We start from the raw sequence: 16,816 nt of genomic DNA, 5'->3' as shown, positions 1-16,816 counted from the left end.
AATAGTCTTCATATTTCAGAGATTAAATTGGAACTGAAAAGATAAAATCATGGAATCGACTAAATTGCTCATTCTTTCGGGTTGACATTTAGACGATTATGCTTTAATTGGTGTACCCCTACTGATGAATTTTAGGAGAACAATGATCAATATTCCAAAAATGGTGTATGGTAATTCTCACAAGAGTTTTGTCTGGAAATTATAAATCACTATCAAATTCTTCTTTATGTTACATCCTTAATCATTTTCTTATTGGGTATATTCATAGGCGATGAATAAAAAGATCTAGTTGAAATAGATATGAACAATTACCAGTGAGATATTCTTTGGACCTTGAAATTAACAGTTTGTCAGTAATCCCAGTCATCATCGTTCACTTTTACGAACAAACTTTTTATCAGTGAAGTTGTATTATGGCCGATTTCATAATAGTCGAAGTTATATATATACATATCAATTGTCATAGTGTCTAATCCAATTTACTACTGAATTTCTACCAGTCTAATTGTATGAAATCAATGAATTGTTTTATAACGCGAAATTTGTTTTTTAAAAGTTCTCTTTCATGTTGGAAATACGTCTACCTGGTGAGTATAAGTGGAAATATCCATCTGTTGCTTGGAATAATACAAATTTAAACGTACAATTCACTCTTCATAGTTGAAATCACGAGTCGATCTAAGCTAAACTACTACTGAAAACCTGGGAGCATTGAACTGCCGTTTCGTCCTAGTATGGGAGTCCACAAGTGTGAGTATCTACTACCCCACGCCCGGGACTCCAACTCAGAACTTTCAGTGTTGCGCGCGAACGCCTACTCTTTAGACCACTGGATCGGCATTCAACCGTAGCTTAGATTAACTTGCGACTTTAACTGTAAAAATACTACAATCGTCACAAATCTCTCATACATAATACACTATTGAGCCGGATCATTCAGAGAAATAATCAAATTTCGAAATCTATTTTGAGTTCTATAAATAAACTTGATGTAAGTCTCTAACTAGTTCACGTAAACGGTATTTGATCACATTTTTCTGCATAAGAATTGTCTATCCTTTTTGGCTGCCCAAGACCTAAGTAAGTTTATCAGGATTAGGAACTGTGATCAGATAGTGTCAATGACTTAAAACCTTTGTTAAACTACTGCTTCCCAATTACAACTTATTTACTTACGCCTGTTACCTCTCGTGGAGAAGCATAGGCAGCCCACCAGCACTTATCATCCAACTCTATCCTGGATGATCATTTCCAGTTCTTTTCAGTTACTATTTATCCTTTTCAAGTCTGCTTCCAATTCTTGACGCAATCTGTTCTTTGTTCTCCTTTTTCTCAGTTTCCCTTCGGAATTCCAAGTTAGTGCTTGCCTCGTGATGCAGCTTGGTGATTTCCATAATGCATGTCCTATGCACGTACCAAGTCTTTTCTTAATTCCCTCTTCAGTCGGAAGCCGATCCAATTACAAGTGATGCACTTATTTCACACTATTTCATTCTGATATATCCTATTAATAAATATTTAGTATAAGATTTGCTTAAAATCTTTAGTATGAAATCAAGGATTTGAGACGGAACAATGCTAAAACATACAGGGAATTTTCTTTTTGGGATTAAAATTCGATTAGTTTCTGTTTCGAAAAATCGGTCTAATATAATTTTATCTACCTAAGGCTATATTATTATTATTATTATTATTATTATTATTATTATTATTATTATTATTATTATTATTATTAAACTAGAGGCTTGTCCAATGTGTGCTAATCAATCACTTCAAATATTTGCACATAATTACTGACAAACAGAGTGGAGCTATGGTCTTAAGTGGTGGGGTAGACTGGACATGTGATGAGTGGGATAAAAAGAAAACTATTACAGAATAATTCATACTCGTATTTTGCTGTTGTTGTAAGTACTTCTTTTCATTTAGCTATTCTTATGCTTCTTCCATTATAGACTAGGTTTATATTCTTAGGATTCGTTCCCTTTTTTCTTAGAGATGGAGAGGAAAATGTGGCTAATTTATTTTTCGGAAAAAAACATTTCATATTTTTTGTACATATTCTACTCAATAGACTGAATGGATTAGAGAAAAAAAATCTCAAATTTCCAATAAGACATTGATATTTGAAAGATGGTTGAATAATGCAATGACTCATCCAAGCATAATAAATAATGGTAGTAGACAGATACATAATGTAATCTGAAGTTACTTAATAATTTTGCCTTCCTCTCCATTTCTCATTTCACTGTCCAACAGGTGTTAACACTTGACAATTTAACCGCTTCAATATAACCGCTCCAAGTATTTATGTAGTTTTTTTTGGACGAAGAAGGGATTGGATGTGCACATATAACCATATTTCAACAATTTTTAAAGTCATTATTTGTGATGATCATTATACTGATGATGATGTTTGTCTTTTCAACTTCGTTTTATTCGTTAATGTTTAGAATTATTGCCAAAAGAGATTGGACTTTAACTTCATCCTCATTTCATAATTATAATTGTTAATATGTTTATGATTAGTCAGAGATTTGGCGAAACTTTAGTCACTTATCGAATATACTAGTCATTTTGAAAACTTCATGTATATGTGAAACATTTTAAATAACCACAGACAAACTAATTAATACTCGAAGCCATTGAACAGATGTTTCTCCACAGTTTTAAAATTATATTAATGACCAGAATCTATCACAAAATTATGTGATAGGTACTGTAATATAAAAACACCGCACTAAATTTCATTGGTTAGTCATTAATATTTCGTTGTCTGGTCTTCATGTATTCTGATGTCAGGATGTTCTAGTTACAGTTCACTCTAAGAGTATAAAAACTTAAGGAAGAAGACATAAAATATGCCGATAACTCAGTATAGTATTTACAGATTAATGAATTTCCAATTTATTTTCGATAGGGAACTTCTTTTCTTTCAGATATAGTGTACTCCATAACTGATAGGTTTTTAGTTTAACATTACATTATTGGTTTATCGGACATTACTGCACGACTAATGATCAATAGATATGAAATTATTTATCTGATATGCCTACAGTCTTTAGTAAAATACTGGTTATAATAAAACTTTAAACATGACATTTTAGTCTTGTAAATCTATGTATGAATTCTATGTATAGCTTACACACAGTTATTGAGTTTATATCTATGATGAATAACTTTTAACCATTAGACCCTTTAATTACTTCCTTATAGTTTATTTCAGTTTTCGATATATATAAGTCAGAAGGGGTTTTGTGGAGATTTTAATAATTTCAATTATTGAAATCATGAGTCAATTGAAGCTAGACCACCACTGAAGATCTAGAAGCACGGGACGACCGTTTCGTTCGAGTATGGGACTTCTCAACAGTGCGCACCCACGATCCCACGTGCAGGCCTCAAACCCAGGGCCTTCGGTCTCGCGCGCGAGCGCTTAACCTCAAGACCACTGAGCCGGTATCTAATGGTGTTAATGTTTAAATTCAGCTGGTCCACGATCTTTCATAACCATTCATCCATTGTCTGAGGTAGATACCTGTCTCTACCCGACATACAAGAGTGTAGTTTTTACTGGAGATTTCACTTCAAGCCATAACTTCATTTTATTTGCTTTTTTTCATCCGGTAATTTCGGATGCCTTATAGTGAGTTGTTTTTGGAGGATGTTTGTGGATACCTTCAGTTAATTGAAATGAAATCTCCTGGAAAAAATTATACTCTTCTATAGAGTACTAAATAAATAAATAAATAAATTCTAGCAAATGCTAGGTTTTGCACTTTCATTAAACACTAGAAAAAGAATCACTAGCCTCACAATGAATAAAAATAAAGTGTTTATATATTTATTTATCTTCATAAATTGTTCAGTAAATAATACTTATCTTCCTTCTGAATTCATTTATAGTTGTGGGTCATCTAAGTTGTTGTGATATTGGTCAAATACTGGTGCCGATCTATCATTAACAATAACCTTCTTCATACACATAGTTCCCTTCATCATTTTAAATAGAGCAAGGACAAAGGTTTGAGTAGAATAAAATGAATTCATTTTATTTCGTTAGGTTCTAATCAGCTACTTACAACCTATCATATCTAATGATCAAAATCGGTTTAAACTACTAACATGAAACAGTTTAATTGGAAGTCACTTAATAGATACATCAGTATAGTATGGCAAAGGTGTAAATACATTTAATAATCTGAATAAAATATTGTATATATATATATCTTATATAAAAGAACATTAAAAAACATTGATAGTAAAAAAAATTCAAGGGTCTGGAAACTTGGTTGCGTAATGAATAACCGCTGATAATGAGTGAGAATAAAATGAATAAAGCTCAGTTAACAAAATAAAATTACTAATCTCGAAGATAGTTGAAATAAAAAGACTTAACGATGTAACTTGTTGAAAGGAATAGTTGAACAAAAATTTTATGATGTAATGAAAGAATATGTGTCACAAAGGCAAAGGAAGATTAACAACCATTCCTTTTTTTAACATAAATCAGGTTTCTGTCGCCTAAAAGCAAGTTTCAGCAAACTTCAGAAAACTGGAGCTTGAATGCTTATTAATCACCTTGAAAGATTTCAAGGCATTGACCCAAGGTCCTGTATACGAGAATTGTTTAGTAATTGGGCTTTTTGGAGCGCGTCCAAAAATCTAAGATATGTCTTCTGTTTTGCCAATGTAACTTCTTTGTTAGGTACACGTAAATTTATAAATATATTAATTTATAAACTCAGTTTTCCTAACCGAATTTCTGGAATTTTTAAATTTTATATAGTATGTAAAACCAAATAAGTTTTTAGTTTTAACGTGTCTAATTTATGATTTTTTTAATTCTTATTGCTGAGATGAGTACAGAAATATTCACAATGACCCTTTTCTCAAGCACAATATCGACTACATGGTCAGTCATGTTAGAACATGTAGTTTTTTTCCATTTTTGGATTTGAGATTATTTCTCAAATACGTGACTGGCTTGATTATTATAATGATTATATATATATATATATATATATAATGATTGAAATAAACTGTAAGTCATCTCTGTTCTGTTTGAAAAGTTGTATGGACACAGGTGTATTATGTATGTATATTTATACATTCATGTATTGTATGTGAACAAAAAGTGGTGTATTCCACTTATCGTCAAAACATCAATGAGACGCTTTGTTTTTGATTAGACCGGTATGTATATCAAATGTTTAACATAAAATCAATTTGTTTAGCACGTTCCCATTAATTTAACGTCATTGTTTTTATTTATTTATTCAATCATAATGATTTATTGGATACTTATATTACCAATATGAGAAGTAGGTTTTTTCAAATAGTGATTAATCGAGTTAATGTTTAAGAGTTGTACAATTTTTTACTGTCATGATTATTCAGTCTTTTATATGTATATTTATATGTATTTAGAAAAGATTGTCTAATGTCAGTTGTTAAATAGTAAATGACAGTTGTTGATTTCCTCATTCATATACAAACATCTATGTTGTATATCTTTTTGATTTTAATAAACAGTAAACAACATGAATTAGCTCCATCTTTCATTTTCGTCTATTGTTTTAATCAGAATACTGTGCTTTGTACATTCATATATACCTAGTTCATGTCATACTTGTCAAAAGATCGTGTTGTTGTTAAACAAAGGCTCAGATTTAATGAAGATCAATTTTTCATTTTCTGTTCTGCATAATATTTACAATTTTTTTTTTTCTTTTCTTTTCTTTTTTTTGCTAATGAATGACTTATTAAATGATACTCCATTTTAAGTACGAAATTAGAATGAATGAGAATGAACTCAAGTTTAATCTATATTTATCGATTATTAATTAATGACAAGTCATTCAGATCATACATTGAATATATTGTGAGGTCTCTTCACTTGATTTAATTGATTTTAAATATTGTAATTATGTAGTCTACATACTATTTATTACTGGTGTATATCTTGTATATATTGACAAATTTGCCTAAACAATTGAAAATATACCTTAGCAGGTGTTGTTTATTATTGTGTAGAGCTAATCGAAATAGTAGTACTGACTGGAAGAAGGGGATGGATAAACAATCACCAATTTTACAAAAAAAAATATGTTAATTTCTTACCTCTCCGTCTAATGTATATATGTTCATTGTATACTCAGGATGATAATCTAAGGTTAAAACAATTCGATTTATTATTGTCCTTCTGTGATTCATACTTAACGTGTTTATAGATATTCCCAAGATGACTATGATTCACCTCTTTTTTTTGTTTACTTTTCAAGTTTTACTCGTTTATTTTGTCAGATTGTTATTCTTTAAACTTTTTTTCATCTATGCAATTCATGACAAAATCTGTTTGTAAGAAGACAGTAGTATGGCAAATCAATTCTTATAAAATGAAGTAGATTGATAAATAGTCGCATCAAATTTTTTGTCCTGGATAAACAGCACAAATATTTTAAAGGTGATTGCTTAAAGAATCTTTGAAAATTAATATCTCTGCACTTATGTTTTTTTGTGCCTTGTTAAATCCAACTTCCATCATTCAATCTTTAAGGCAAGTAGGAGTACTCTGCAAACTATTGAATCAGATTTGTTTCAAGATTTTGCATACTAATTATCTAACTTCATAAATAGGTGCTCGTTACCATCACACACGACTTGGTCAAATAAACAAATGATGATATTTCATTAAGATTCCTAAGATACATATTTTGAAGTACTGCGTTATTAATAAATGAAGTGATTCGTGAATATTAAATAAGTACTTTGTAGAAGAATTGAAGACAAAACAGAGATTTTCAATTCACTTGGTATTGTTTATTTGTATCTTCCTACTGTTATTTAGAACTGCAATTGATCAGTCTCTTACTGGCATATGTGCATCCTGTGAGTATTGCCTCTATATTGCCTTAGTTTGCAAGCATTATAAAGAAAGATGATGGTGGCTAGCAGTGGAATACAAGACGCATTTTCGTCCTACTTGGGACTCCTCAGGTGGATGCACATGCATCTCTGGACTCGAACCCAGTACCGTTCGCTTCAAACGCCATCGCGTTATCCACTTAGCTTGTGAATTGAGGCAATATCGATGTAATACACAGAGTATGCACATATGCCAATAAGGAACTGATCAGTTGCAGTCCTAAACATCAATGAGAAGATTTAAGTAAACAATACCAAGTGAATTTAAACTTCACCCAATCGCACAAACAAGTGTCTATCAGGACTCAGTAGCTAAGTGGATAACACGACGGTGTGTGAAGCGAACACCACTGGTTTCAAGTCTCGGAGTGAACATCAACTCTGAGATGCAGGTACATCCATCTGACGAGTCCTAAATAAGACGAAACACGCTCCTTGGATTCCACTGTTAGCCACTATCCATCCTTGCTTATAGAGATTTTCTTTTTGAATTAAAATGTACAACCTTATTTATAATGATTTAATAAACACATTAGCCTATAAATGAATAGAAAGAAATTGAATCATATAAATGTTCAGAGATTTCATGTATTACGATAAGGTCGTTGAATGCTCTGTAGTTTAAAGACAAACAGTAACACGAGGATCATTTACGGATCAGACATGAGAGACAATTGTACACTTGATAGATATGAAGAAAAAAATGAAGAATACGGAGGTGATAGTAGTAACTGAATAGTACTCACTAAAAATTAGAAGAGGATAATAACAAATATTTACTGAATTAAAATAAAAATCTAACTAGAAGGGGTGTTCGGGTTATGGAAGAATGAGAAGTTGTACGTGGTGGTTCTTCATTCAGAATTCAGTCTTAAATCTCTGAATTGTGAGTCTTTGCGGTAGATAGTTTAGGATTTAACCTACTGTGAGTTAGCCTGCTTGACTGCAGATTATTTTGAAAGACGATTCTGGTAAGGTAATGTGACTAAAATTGATATGTTGCTGTATTAAGCAGCTGATTGTTTTCCATTCATTTTATGTATTCACTAGGAAATCCATTTCGTTGATATATTTATTTAGAGTAATTCAATTCAAAGATCTATTTACTTTTCGATAATGCAATGAGAAGACGAAGTTTATCAAAATTATGTAATATATTTGCGCAATACATTTCGAACAATCTGATCACACATATACTTGTTAATCACATTTGTATGTGAAAATTAAAAGGTCAACTAGACAGGTTAAGGGTAAGTCATAACAAATCGATACCAACCAGAGAGCCACTGGAAACCAAGTAGTGACTTTTTATTAGTCTCGGATCCCTCAAAAAATAGACTCACAATTTTATGGTGGACCAAGTTCATGGTTCTACTGGTCTCGTTATGAGCATGATATTATTTAGATCACCAAGTTAAAGTTCAACAGTTGGTTAGTTCGCTATGCAAACTACAAATGCACCGGTCTCCGCATATCTTCTCCATTCATATAGAAATAATGATCATAATTCAGTTTTAAATTTTCAAGTTGATAGAAACATGATATTAATTCACTTTATAAATCTATCATCATATCGACTCCAGATAAAACTTTAGAATAGATAAATACATAGTTAAAATTGACTAATCTTTTAATTTGTGCAATCCTTTACTATTAACTGTAAATTATGACGACGGAGTCGTGGTTATTTATTAGTACTCTAGATATATAATAACAGATAAATAATAATATTTCCAAGTTGTATAAAATTTTCACAAAACCATTTCAGTAAATCTACTATTGTAATCATTATAGCTGCAATAACGAGTTTGTCTTAACAATTACCAACACTAACAATAGCCATTTTGACCTTCAATATGTACTAATAACATTTGTAAATAATTTATCTTATGTATATTCGCTACTGACTATGTATGACATTTAGTTTGTACTTTTTACAACCTAAATTTATGGTAACTGATGACTTAAGTAGCACCTGTTTTAAGGTCATTGAAAAAGAACTATGATTGAACTTTAATAAAATTGGTGACAAATACATGTCATTTTTGTCAACATGATAGCTGATTAAACTTTTGAAATATTCCCATATTGTAAATTTAGAATAACATAACAATATTAAACTTTTGACAAACCACTTTCCATATCATTCATATTTTATGTAAAGAGTAGTATTAACTTTGTACTATAACGGTGAATAACTCGGTAAAATAAGTAGGTTTGTCGACATAAAACATAGATGTTGACCTTACTAATTTAATGAATACCATTAACGAAAGGCATTTTTCTAAACTGTCCTCTGAAGAAAGGCTGGAAAGCCCTAATCTATTCCCACTATCTAACCATAGGTTAAGAGGTGGTCTGATACTAGTTTCCGATATAATAAGTAATGATTTTAATATTAATAATATCGATTTCTTCCGTCTAGGATTAATCATCTGAGACAGAGTGGGTTGGAGAATGCTGGTCGGCGGAATAAGTAAGTAAGTATGCTATCTAAATGTAAGACGAAATGCAGGTTTCTTTCTTGGACTAAAAAGTGGAATTTCTCAAGTGGAATTCATCACCATTATTTATAATTAATGAACCAAAAATATCTGAATCTCTTTATTAACAAATGACAGGACTCTTGACATGTGAAAGGCTGCTCAAAAGTTTGAAGAATCTGTATTCTGACTGTGCGAACCTTTCTTTTTTAAATTTCCCAGGAATGAATAATTATGAACTCTATATGTACTCGAGATCTGCTACCACAAATTATTACTAAAATCCAGTAAATCAACTGGTTATCAACCAGTTGGTTTATTCTCATTCCGTTACCTAGCAAATATCTAAAGATAGTAATGATTATTATAGAGGACTGTTCTTTTTTTTAATAGTTATATTATAACGAAATGCAATGGAAAACTGTATTGATAAGTGTTATCCTGAAGAAGAAATAAGACTTCTGACCTTTAGTAAAAAAAATTAATGGACATTGTTAGGATTGTTGTAACTTTACTTATATTTACTCTAATCATTTACTTATGGTATTATTTCCATTGTACCGTTTCCTTTTGCTTTTATACGGCCTACAGAATGATAAATTCAAACACAGAATTTAAAGTACAACAATCTGAAGTTGGGATTTATTGTTGTCAGTGACGTCATGATATTAGTTTGCACAAAGTAAAAACGGAAATCAGTGAGCATATTTGGTTGTTGGAGAGAATCTTCAGGAATTACCAGCCGCAGTTTTCATACGACTTGGCAGTCATCTGCTAGGCAGATATGAACTCTCAAAGGGACTCATGTTTCCAATAAGTCATGTACTTACAGTCAGAGGTGTTAACAGTGAAAGATTTAAGGAGTGACTGATCTTCGTATTGATTGAAATCTACCTATTAATCAAACATTTTTCTCAGTAAGTTATAAGATGATAAGTTAATAAGTATTGAATAGTATTTACATTTGTCTACTAAAATAAGGAATCAAGTCTTATTTCAAATTTTATTTACCCATTATTATTATTTAATTGTTATTTAATTAAAGACTGGTATACTACTGCTTTGTAATTTAGTAGCTAACGTAAATAACACCATTTTTGAACTCTTGGTGAAGTTGGTATCACTAGTATATATATAAGCCACGTTTAAGTCAATCAATTCTTCCTAAAATTTCTTAGCTGGATAATGACTTGGTTTTCATCATGGTATTTGTTTGGATTAATACGTTGTTACAATTATGTGACCTGTAGAGGGACAAAATAGTAATTTACTGATAAATGTGTATGAGGGAAGCCCCATATTGCAAGTCGGCTGATGATGAAAATAATAAGTATTGATTGTTAACGGAACTACGGAATCCTCGAGGACTTCACTCCAATGAGTGCCTCTGCCCGGAAACTAGCGATGTGTTCTAAATCAAGTTTATGCAGCTATTCTGTGATACCTCTATTTGTATATTAATTGGTCATAGAATATTAACCAAAATTATATTGTCTCTTCTATAGTACTATGGGTGGTAGGCGGTTGTTCAGAATCTCGTAATTCCTGAAAGTGTAGTAAGACAACTGAAGACTGCAGGTTTGAACTGACGTTCATGGTCTGTAGTAATAGTTGAAAGGCCTCCGAAGTTTGCAACTCATCGTTTGACAAATGCTTGTGCAAAGTATTAAAGACGTTGTTTCGATAATGTTGTGGCACGATTGGAAGATCCCTGACAGTAGACTTGACACACAGTAAAGTTTTTTTTACCTGTTTTTATCTGTCTGATTCGTAGTTTCAGCGTTGCCGAAGATAACTCATGCTGAATATCAGTGTCTTCTTTTTGAAGTTGGTAGAGTTTAAGAAGGTCGATTCCTTAGGAACAGTTCAAGGAAGTTATACGAGACAAGGCGTCTGCCACTACATTGTTTGCCCCAGAAATATGATATATGTCTGAAGTAAACTGACCGATGTAGTCCAGTTTTCGAGACTCATGAGGGAAGCACTTATCTGAAGACGAGCTTAGAGAAAACGTGAGAGGTTTATGGTCAGTAAACAGAGTGAGTCCTCGGCCTTTGCTTTTCAGAGGGCGGATGCCTTGAGCATTAGTAATATGTCCGAGAAAATCTAGGTAGCCGGTTCTGACTTGACATTTCTGAATGTTTGCAGAAATGCCATGTTTTTGGAGTCACTTAAAAATAAGGTCCTGATGTTGGAGATGAGATTATCTATCCGGGATTGCTATCGAGCAGTCATCTACACAAGACTTCAAGAGCTTAAGATCTCTGAATACGTCAACGATGAGTTACTGAAAAGTTTGGGCAACATTTCTTTAGCCGAAGAGCATGCGTATAAATCTGTGGAGTCCGAAGGGAGTGGTGATATCCGTTTAGAAATGATGTCTGCAGCCATGGGAATCAGGTTATATGCTTTAACCAGATTGATTTTCGAGAAAGAGTTGTACCATTTAAGGTAGCTGTCAAGTCATGGATATGTAGTAATGGGTAACTATTGGGAGCGGATAACGTGTTAAATCACCTATAAGCACCCCTTGTTGCTGTCCATTTTAGGGAAATGCTCATGGCCTGTTTAATGGTCGGTTAATTCTCAAGTCTGTCATTTGCTCGAACTCGTTTTTGGCCAATCTTAGCTTTTCGGGAGCTAGTCAAGAATATAGATGGTCCTGTAGTCGTGATGTGGTGTGCAGCATTGCTGGTTACACACGGTAGTTTTGGTCGCGTTTTGCAAAGTTCGGGGTACTTGTAGAGTATGAACCGATTATATGCCTAACCGTAGCTGGGCATAACCTACAATCAATAAATGAAGTTGCACGAGTAGATAATTTAGTGTTCCTGTCTATTAACCTCCGTCTGCTCGAGTCGATGAGTAGATTATAATGTTTTAGTAGGTGTATAACAATGACTGGGGTAGAAGAGTTTGCAACAACAAAAATCCAGTAAGTGTGTTTGCGTAAACACACGCTTAGATAAACATACCTCTTATCATATATGGCAGTCGGTTTTCCATTTGCTGCACATAGACTGAAGGCCTGTTCTTGTAGACAGTCATTAGTATTCACGGGAAGCGTGCTTACTTCTGCTCCGGTGTCGATGAGTTAACGAACTTTCGTCACCACGGCAGTGATGTGTAACAGACGGATATGACTGCCGGCCACGGTTGCCGGTGACGCGTGCTGGCGGGGGAGTTTCCCGGAAAGGTTTTCGTATCAGACAGTCTGAAGATTGAGAAATAGTGGGGTCTTCTGCAATTTCTAGAAGACCTACCATGAGTGTTGTGGTACCAACACCAATCAGGGTTATGTCTCTCTCGTAGTCTCGAGACAGATCTTTTTCGTGATAGGCTTCTTCGGGGTGTTTGGGAGCGTTTGCACTTATGATGAATGCGAAGATAAGAGTGAGACTATTACAAAGATCTGCCATGTCATTATGAGGCTTTTCTTTGACAGAATGAATCTCGGTGCTTGGGATTCTGGTAATCTTCAGAATTCGATTGGCAGATGCAGCCAGTTCGTCTACAGCGATATTTTAAAATGCACCTATTGGGAAAGCTTAAACAAGAAGTGCTGTCTAAAAAGGCCCTCGTTAAAGGTTCGTTGACCAGCGACCTCTCGCATGCGTAGAAACATTTCTGTTGCTGAGTTTTGTTACAACTCGATGTTGTGAAAGAGGTAATTTAATCTTTATCGGTCTGTTAGGTCTCCACGTTTAAGGATGGCTTTCTTTAGAGTGTCGTAAGGTTCCAAAACATCACTAGTAAACGTACTAGGTGTGGCGTATCTGTTAAAATCACGTGGTAGTGCCTTCGCTACTGAGAGGAATCGCGCACGTGTATCTGTCATGCCGTGCTCGTGGAAGTCAGCTTCTGTGTAGCAGAACCAAACTAGATTTTAGCGTTGAGTTATTTAATGCTAGTTAAAGTATTACAAAATTTAGGATTAAGTGATAATGCTTGTAGTTGAATGGTCGATAATGTTACACAAGAGAAACTGAACACAACTTTTTCTGGTGTTTCGGGGAAGGAAGCGTGGGTCTCTGTTAGTGGGATTCCATTAGGTCCTAAACATTGAGACGAATCAAGTGACTGGAGATATTTTCAGACATCAGTTTCAGTGAAAATAGGAACACAACTATTATTCAGACCTGTGGATACAGGGTGCATCAGATGACTGACGTACAAAAGACTTAAGTCACAAACATTCAGATGGTTATCGCTTTTGATTTGCCTGTCACCTGCAAGTTCTTTAACGAGTTTCCACATACTTGGAGAGTTTTTACAAGACAGGAGCTTTTGGGTAAAAATAGAGTTGAGACGTGTAATCTGTAGGTTTATTAGACCATTTAGCTTACGAACTTCATTAGAGTTTTTCTTCTTGTACATTCCTTCTCTCACCCTCCGTAACTGTTTTAGTTGTGAAGATGTAAATCAGTCAAAACTTGCAAAAATGGTTTCAGTGGGACAACACATATCAAAACAGAATTTAAGGTAACAAGTGATAACATCAGTAGTGTTTTCCAGTGAGTCATCTGTAAATCATTACCAGTTAGTCGTATGAAACATGTTTTTCAAATTTCCTTCTGAGCAATTCCTATATTTGAGTTGGTTTGATGTAAGAGTGTACTCTTTCCATGCTTTCCATATACTTTAAGTAGAACACGAATTATACAGTGATCCGAGCTAGACAATTGAGCACGTTTACGAGTCACATATATACTCACATCATTAATGAAAACTAAGTCTACATGAGCATCCAAACGGGTAGGAAAATTTACTACATTTCGGTGACCTAGTGACGTAAAGAAGCTACAGTCACATGAACTGAAATCACCACATGCAACTGAAAGTGAACCACTGAAGACACGAACGGCGAACTCAGTGAATTCATCAGCGAAAACAGATAGCGCAGATGATGTGCAGTCTGGAGTCACGTAGATATTGGTAACATAAACATATTTGTATTTATTCAGATGTTTTGGACGGCATCTTAGAGTTAGACAGTCGACAAAGTCATTTGAAAACTTGAAACACACATACGAAGATCGACACCAGTTCACGTTTACAAACGTGGCTAGACCACCGCCACACCTCTTTTTATTGTTTGATCGATCCTAACGATAAATTTTGAAATCACGTAGTAATACTAAGCAATCGTCCTGTATATCATTTAACCAAGATTCTTGGATTGTGATGACACCACAATTACGATATATATTTTGACTTAGTAGGAATTAAAGATAGGTCTCTCTCATGAACGTTTAACCTACAAACTACTGAACCGGGATCTAATGGTGCACAAGTTTGACTAATGAATCCACGATGTCGTGTGACCATCTTCCACTTTTTCCGTAGGTAAATTCTCCACACCCAACACGGCTAATGAATTCTCACTCGAACTTTGGAAATTTCCTCTCGAAGCTTATCACTAGTGAGTACATGATAATTGTCAGCATAAGGTTGTGGTTGTTTAACTTAAACTGGTTTGTGATTTCAATGAGAGGAACTTGGTTTCAACAACTAAACCAAGTTTTCTTGTCGTTACCAAAAGAATGAACTGAACTGGCTTCTGATCTCTTGTAGGTCTGAGATAGTTACACTGACTGGTCGGTCTAAGTCTGTCATCTTAATGTTAGGAACATCTGTGATTAAAAAATTTAAATAAATGACTAAACAAACAGGAATGTTGTTAGCGAAGATTTTGTTAAGAAACTAATTCATAAACTCTCAAAAATTCTGGCTTTTTTAATTTGTACACAAACTAATATCTATTCATGTGGTTACCGGTATCTCTAGGACATTGGTAGGTTTAATATCAGATTCTAAAATGGGAGTAGATTACAAGTTTTCTGAGTTGATAATTTCCATGGAAGCTACCATAGTTACTAACTAACTAGCAAATGTTTGTTTTGGTAGAGATTTAAGAGATGATTATTTGCACGATTTGATAGGGTCATCATAAAATATTTTCTACTCGCAAACCACTTGTTTATTTATTTAGAACACGGAATGGTGAGTTGTTCTTATATGTAAAGTCAATTGATCTTATCTGTGTAGGTTACCAATGTTTTCGAAAGGGATTGACTTTATTCTGAAATCTTGGTTTGCTCACACTGATAGTTGATAATCAGAATTATAATCAGATATATTTTTTAGTATAATTAGATAAATAAACCACAGTTAACATTTTAATTTCAGCACTATGAAATAAATGGACCTTATATGAACTTCAATCCAAACAGAAGAAAGCATACTGACTATTGATTGTAAGACTTTGGGATAAAAAAGTTATTGTTGGGTGTTGTGGAGTTTGTTGGAACCGAGGTTTTACATTACGAACTAAGTTTGATGAAACAGACACTGAACACTACGTTAAATCCGTAATATAACACTTCAAAATCAACAATATCTGCAATAATCTAGAGTAAAAATCCTCATATTTGTACTGGTGACCAACTATGAGAGGCGTTTCTAGGAGTCCTATTGCGAGGCCATGACTAGTATAGTTCATATGTGCTAAACATGAGACAGGTATTACCAGTGATAATTGATAATGATCACATAGTATAGCAAACTGGTAGAGGTTGAACATTTAAGCCTCCAGAGGTCTGAAGGTTAAGAGCTCGCTTGGAAGTCTAGTGATCTTGGGCTTGGCCGCCTGTGTGGTAGTAAATGAGATCTCTTGAGGGGTCCCATTCTAGGACGAAGTAGATGTCAAGTGCTTCTTGGTTTTAAATGATTACCTAACCAAAATCAGTTTATAATGTGGAACTTCAAAGCGTTTGAAAAAAAAATTATCTTGGAATAACGCCTAACCGAACTATAATGCTGTAGGTTACTGATTAAAGCTATTATTAATGGGATTTTGCGACAGGATAATTGTAATAACTTGACAAAAAGCTGATACTGGTACTTGTTATACTTTTGAAAAAAGCTTTACCTGCCAGTGTATAACGTGGACCAAGACTGATATTTCACGATGCAAGGACGAAAAGTAAAGCTGTAGATGAAAGGTTTATTTATGCACTAACCAATAGTCCATGACTATTCAAAACACTAATATTTACAGTGAGATACAACTCATTTTCAAATATCCCCTTAATAGTTTAATCTGAATGTACCGAAATGGTAATAGTTGATATTAACTATTCAGTAATTTAAGTATATAACTGATAAGAACAATAACTTAATTAGTATAACTGAGAAATGTAACCAATCACGAGATTACATATTTGTTTTCTTCGCGTCAATATACGCTGTTTGAATCTCCCCATCGATGTTTAGGACTGCAACTGATCAGTCTCTTAATGGCATGTGTACAACCTGTGAGGTTTACCTCGATATTGCCTTAATTCACAAGAACTATAAGCAGAGATGATGGTGGCTAGCAGCAGAATCCAGGATGCGCGTTTCGT

The sequence above is a fragment of the Schistosoma haematobium genome, chromosome ZW, assembly GCF_000699445.3.
Source record: "Schistosoma haematobium chromosome ZW, whole genome shotgun sequence".
Taxonomy (NCBI): domain Eukaryota; kingdom Metazoa; phylum Platyhelminthes; class Trematoda; order Strigeidida; family Schistosomatidae; genus Schistosoma; species Schistosoma haematobium.
The sequence above is the reverse complement of the archived record's forward strand: the minus strand, read 5'-3'. Positions refer to the sequence as shown.